Below are 5,975 nucleotides of genomic sequence, written 5' to 3'. Positions count from 1 at the left end.
ATCCGTAGGGAAGACGAGCTTGTCAACCTTCACAAAGATGTCTTCAAGCTTTCCTCTCGGCTTCACTCTTGATCTATCTGCCATTTGAATCTCCATCGAGGTCGGCTTGAGATCTCCAATTCCTAACCGCTTGAAAACAGAGATGGGCATTACATTGCACTAGCCCCTAAATCACATAGAGCCTCAGGAAAGAGCTCTCCTCCAATCTCGCACTTAATGGTGAAGCTACCCGGATCTTTCTTCTTCGAAAGTAGCTTCATTGATAGCTCAGTGCACACAGCTTTCGCCTGCGGGATTTTCTCATCCTCCTCACCCATCTTCTTGGTGTGAACAACTACATTTTCTTGTTTTTCCTTGGGATCCTGCAATTTTAAGAGAGTTTGAGGCTGTGCACGCCAGTCCGATTCTTCAAGTAGTCTCTCTAGCTCATCCACTATACGTCTATGCTCTGTCTCATCGGGATTGGCAATTTTTTTCTCATTCTTACAATGGGAGCTCTCCATCTTGATTTCCTTGGCATCCACTTTTTTGCTTGGCTTCATAGCACATTGCTCTTCAAGCACCTCCCTCTTCATCAGCCTACGGGGGAATGGAACCTTTGGGATGTATTCCCTAAGTGGAACAGGAGCTTTGTATGGTTCCTCAATCAGAGATTCATGCTCCTTGCTCGTCTCCTCATAGTTTGCCAGGAAAAATTCAATCACCTCCTCACCTTCTGGAGACACAGTGTCATCGAAAATCGCATTGCATTGGTCATTCTGCTTGCCTTCGGTATGTTCAGGCCTGTTCTGCGCAACTGCATGGCTAGCCAATTGGCTAACTTGCGTCTCCAAAATCTGTACCTGCTTGGACAATGCTAAAACATTGTTCCCCATCTTAGCCATACCATTCTCTAGACTGGCCATCCTCGCACCCATGCTATTCTCAAGATTGGAAATCTTGGCACCCACAGTCGTCTCTATACTGGCCATCTTGTTGTCAATAGTAGTTTCGAAACTAGTCATCTGCACCAACAACTGCTGCATCATCTCTTCAAGTGACACCTTCTTAGGCTCATTGACAATCATCCTTGTGGAGCTCCGATCATGTGGCAATTGGTAGCTATTGGAGGCCATCTCCTCCAATTCAAAAGTGTTTGCCTACATAGCTGACCCCCATCCACCTCCATCAAATTGCCCAACTTGAGATTGGTACATGTAATCGAGTAGTGAAGGTGGTGGAGGAGGCTGCACACGTCTGTTGGCCTCTTTAATTTGTCTTCGCTCATTCAGCTGCCTCTGCAGTTCTGCAATAATAAGCCACATAGCTTCAAGATCAAAATTCTCAGCCATCGCTTGCTTCTTCTTCTCGCGGTTATCCAACAGCTGAGACACCAAACGAAAATAAGAAACAAGAAAACAAAAACTAAAAAAAAAAAAACTTATAACGCCTGAAATAATGCTTAAGTCTAGTCAGAAATATTAAAGTAAATTCTAAATAGTCCCCGGCAACGGCGCCAAAAATTTGATCACTAATTTCTTAGCAACAAAAACTGCAACTAAACAGTGTAATTGTAGCACAGAAATAGCAAGTCGAGTATTGTATCCACAGGGACTATTATAATGAATCACTCTAAGTAATCCCAAGTAAACTCTAGTAGTATTCAGGCAAACTCAAATAAGAATGATAAATAAAACTAAAATCAAAACAAAGCAAATAAAATATGATAAAAACTCAAATATTAAAATACTCTGACCCTAGGGATGTACTTTTACTAATCAATTACATGCATTTAATCTATTAATTCAATTACCACTTTAATCAAACCCTGATGAGAGATCACACAACTTTTCACAAGCTTCTCTAACGAACACCTATGAAAGTAGATTAATTTACCCCCTTCACATTCAAGACTCCAAGGAATAAATTAACTCACAAGCGTACACAAAGAATAGCTCCCTATAGTTTCACCTATCCCATTCAAGTGTCAAAGCTACTACTATAACATGCATTCCTGAATCGGCTGAACAATTATCGCATTCAAGACTCAAACTGAACAACTAGACATATAAATTATTGGCCAAATAATTTACAAGAAATTAAGCACCAGGAATCATGAATCACAAGTTGGAAGGCAAATTGATATCAATAAATCATACACACATAATTAATCAGCTATGTACAAACCCTAGGTTCAGATTAACGAACTAGCCAAACATACTAAAATAAATCAAAAGCATAAATAAAAAGAAAGCAATTAAAATAAATGAAATAGATAAAACCCGGAAGAAATTCTGGATGAACAGCTTGAATCTGCAGAAATAAATCTAATCTATGAAAACTGAATGTAAAACTGAAAAAAGAAAAAGAAAAAGAAAGGAGGTGAAGAGATGTGAAAAGATGTGTCTAATAGGTCAGGGAAAGGACCTATATATAGGCACAGGAGATAAATACAGTGTAGAACTCGAAAATATTGAGAAAATATAAAAAAACCCGAAAATTCCCGAAAATTCGGAAATTTCCGTCAACACTATTCACTGTTGTGCGTGACTTTCTTGTTTTGGCTATAACGTTTTCGTCCGAACTCCGATTTACGATCTGTTAGCGCTCACGAACTCCTCTTGAGACGAACTACAACTTCTATTTCTGACAATATTTCCAAATTCCATCTCAAAAATCCTGTAAAATCCATCAAAGTTCGAGCAAGTAACATAGTTTACAAGATAAAGCAATAAAAGCACAAAACAATCATCCAACACTCAATTCCTTATAAAAATGACATTATACCAACACTAAAAACCATGAAAAAAATGAGTGTTATCATCACTGTCAAAGTTCTTTCTTTCATTGATTTAGTTATAGTAATATTCAATACAATTAAATACTCCATTCGTCCTATGATTTTTTTTGAATGTCACATGTTATATTGCGATGCACGACCAACATAAAAATTGAATGACATTTTAAAGTAATAAATATACATATTAAATATAATCAAAATATAAATAAATATAAATTAATTAACTTTAAAAAAATTAAAATAATCCACATCAATTAGTCAATAAAAAAATGATTACAAAAACATATGAATTTTCTGTGACAATCCAAACTAAATTATTTATTGTGCATTATTTAAATTTCAAAATGTGAGATTTTATGAAAATATCTTATGTATCGAACTTATGAATTGTCTTTCTCACGCCCCTAATCAAATGAATGACTTTGAATTAAATATTACTAGAACGTCCATTCGTGCAATGCACGTCGAACATTGAAATTAAATGACATGTTTAATAATAAAAAATTATTAAATAAAATTAAAATATAAACAAATGAAAAGTATATTTTAATAATAAAATAAAATAATCTACATCAATTACTTTATAAAATCTTGAATTTAAAACGTATAACTTTGTATAAAATATAATGATAATTATAATTATTAAATATATTTAAATTATTTGATAATGAAAATTAACATTACACATTATTATTATTATTATTATTATTATTATTATTATTATTATTATTATTATTATTATTATTATTATTATTATTGTTATTATAGAGTATTAAGCTTCATGATAAATAAATCAATATTTTCATACAAAAATATAAATAGAAAATTGTAAAATGTTAATGAAGAGAGAAAAAATAAAATATTTTTAATTTTAATTTTTCATAATTTATTCATTTTAAATTCATTTTGGATGATTTTTTTATACCATATTAATATTTTTTCACGAACTTAAATTTAAGATGTAGTATATTAAGTATTTTTTCATGAATTAAATTTGATGAAGTTTAGAAAAAAATAAAGAAAAAAATAGTGAAAAATTTAGTGAAAGAAGAAAGAAAAAAATGGAGAAAAAAGTTGGAGAGAAAAACCTCCTCTTTTATATATAGACATCTCACCTTCGTTTGTTTGGTTTGTTGGTGCTAACGGCGACGGCGTCTAACCGGCCGTGTAGCTCTTTCTGCTTGGCTTTGTGGCGACGGCGTCTCACCGGCCCTTTGCCTCTGTTCTGTTCTTTTTGGTGGGGGAGAGCCGGGATTGTTTGGGGATGATGGTCAGGCCGGAGTTCCGGAAACTCTCCCTTCCGCTCTTCCCCTCTTTGTTGCTTGTGTCCTTTAGACGGGTACTCTTTTTCCTTTTTACGGTTTTTCCCTTTGGGTTTTCCGTGAAAAGGTTTTAATGAGGCCCGGCCCTTTGTCTGCTTTGTTGTGCTTTCAAGGGTTTTCTTAGGTTTTTTCTTTTCTTTTTTAATAAAATCGCATTTTAATGGACTAAAAGTTTAATATAGCTATGTGTTTGGAACCTTGTTGAATATCCTAACCCTTGTTTTGATGATACCAAAAATCATAGGACTTAATTGTAATAGACTAGAATTGTTTAGAACTCAAGTGTTAGAGTTCGTTTCTAGTTTAGTCTGCGGTGTCGAAGACTGAAGACTGAAGACTGAAGAACGAAGGACTGAAGACTGAAGACTGCAGATCCCAACTGAAGTATCAGTTGAAGAATCAGTTGAAGACTGATTACTTAATGCGCGCAAAGGACTGATACTAAAGTCAAGTATCAGTTGAATATTCCTCCTCGGACTGATCTTCCAACGTTCAGAGGAAGCCACGTACTCACAAAGTACAGCCGCATTAAATGCAGAGATCTCAGGATCTTATCTCTGCAGAGGTCATTCCTATCTGGTGGTTACTTTTCAGAGACATCACATCTCCTGTCCATCAAAGAGAGCCGTTTCCACCCAGACAATGAACCTCGAAGATTGAAGCCTCAGCCCAAATTCGAATTGCTCTCCAACGGAAGAAATCTTGAGGATGATTTACGCCAACGAATCTATTCAAGAGTTCTCCTACAAATAGCGCTCGAGGATCACTTCAACCTTCACCGATTCAACAACATAAGCTGAAGCTCTGCCGAAATTGCTACTCAGCCTTAAGCTTAAACTCCCCATAGCTTGAATCGAAGAAGAGAATTCCAAAGCCAAAATCAGTCACTGCTGATTACATACATTCTCTTAGACCCTAGGCATATATCTGTTTACCCAGAAGCCAAAGGTCAAACTTGCTTCAAAGAACTTGTTCTTTGTAAGTATAGTTGGCACTCGTTCAAACCTCCCCTCCATAAGAGTGTTTTGAGTGATTCGGAGGTCAGAAGGGTTTTCTGACTCTGAGAGTCTTAGCACAAGTTGTGTTAAGCAAGGGAAATCCTACGCGAGTGAAGCGCGGGTACTGGAGAAGGGTTTTCTTCAGTGTACGGTTGTGTGCACCCGACAAGCACACGGTTCGGTTTGCAGTGCACCTGTTAAGCACTTGCGGAGTGGATTGTTGGTCTGATCAACCAACCGTGGATGTAGGAAAGGGTTTTTCCGAACCACGTAAAAGTCTCTGTGTTGTTTACAGCTTTCAGTTTTACATTCTTACTTGTGTTATTTCAATTGATAAAACTGAATTCTGACTAACTGCAAAGAGAAACCTTAACCAACAACTTGCTCCACCGAGGCTATTTCGAAACTAAGTTTAATTTCCGCTGCGTATGATATCAGTCTGACTGATCTATCTTTTGATAGTCAGGAAGAGTGTTATCATCTCTGTTTTAGCAAACACGACTGAAGCCCTTACTTGCATCAGTTAAGTTCCAGCAACTCAACTGATAACTCTTTACTGAAGAGCTTTCAGTATCAGTCGTCAACCCTGTTTGGTCAAAACTGATTTCATTAAAACAGGCGTCTTTGTTTGCATGAAAAGTTTCGTTTTGATCTCTGACTGAGATCCCTCTGATTGAGGTCGGTTGATTAATTTGAAAATAGCCTATAGGTGTATTCCCCCCATACACCTATTCGAGACCCTTAGGACCTAACACTATGAAAGGCCATAAATTTTGTAGATATATTGTGAATCATAATTATTAATTGACTTTTATTTTTAAGATGAGATCTTTACGTGTTGTAATCTGCTTCAGCCACATATTGTGCTCAGTCATG

This window comes from Salvia miltiorrhiza, chromosome 6, assembly GCF_028751815.1.
Source record: "Salvia miltiorrhiza cultivar Shanhuang (shh) chromosome 6, IMPLAD_Smil_shh, whole genome shotgun sequence".
Lineage (NCBI taxonomy): Eukaryota > Viridiplantae > Streptophyta > Magnoliopsida > Lamiales > Lamiaceae > Salvia > Salvia miltiorrhiza.
This window is presented reverse-complemented; position numbering follows the sequence as displayed.